Source organism: Rhinopithecus bieti, unplaced genomic scaffold (genome assembly GCF_001698545.2).
Source record: "Rhinopithecus bieti isolate Rb0 unplaced genomic scaffold, ASM169854v2 scaffold_35122, whole genome shotgun sequence".
NCBI classification, from domain to species: Eukaryota; Metazoa; Chordata; class Mammalia; order Primates; family Cercopithecidae; genus Rhinopithecus; species Rhinopithecus bieti.
In genome coordinates, this window is record NW_016814739.1 from 28,957 (window position 1) to 29,551 (window position 595).

The window sequence follows — 595 nt, forward strand, 5'->3', positions numbered from 1 at the left end:
ATGGCTTCCAAAAGAGCTCTGGTCATCCTGGCTAAAGGAGCAGAGGAGACAGTCATCCCTGTAGATGTCATGAGGTGAGCTGGGATTGAGGTCATCGTTGTAGGTCTGGCTGGGAAAGACCCAGTACAGTGTCGCCATGATGTTGTCATTTCTCCTGATGCCAGTCTTGAAGATGCAAAAAAAAGAGGGACCATATGACACGATCGTTCTACCAGGAGGTAATCTGGATTCACAGATTTTATCTGAGTCTGCTGCCATGAAGGAGATACTGAAGGAGCAGGAAAACCGGAAGAGCCTGATAGCCGCCTTCTGTGCAGGTCCCACTGCTCTGTAGGCTCATGACATAGGCTTTTGAAAGTAAAGTTACTTTACTTTCGAAGTTACTGCTTGCTGAAGACAAAAATGATGAATGGAGGTAATTACACCTACTATGAGAATTATGTAGAAAAGGATGACCTGATTCTTACAAACCTGGGACCAGCCTCACGTTTGCACTTGTGATTGTTGAAGCCCTGAGCAGCAAGGAGGTGGTGGCTCAAGTGAAGACTCCACTCGTTCTTAAAGACTAGAGCAGCAAAAAAAAAAAAAAAAAAAA

General features: G+C 44.9%; 1 pseudogene; it reads left to right on the forward strand.

Moving 5' to 3' along the window:
- LOC108515178 (protein deglycase DJ-1 pseudogene) lies at positions 1 to 569 on the forward strand (annotated as a pseudogene).
- Positions 570 to 595: the final 26 nt, after the last annotated feature.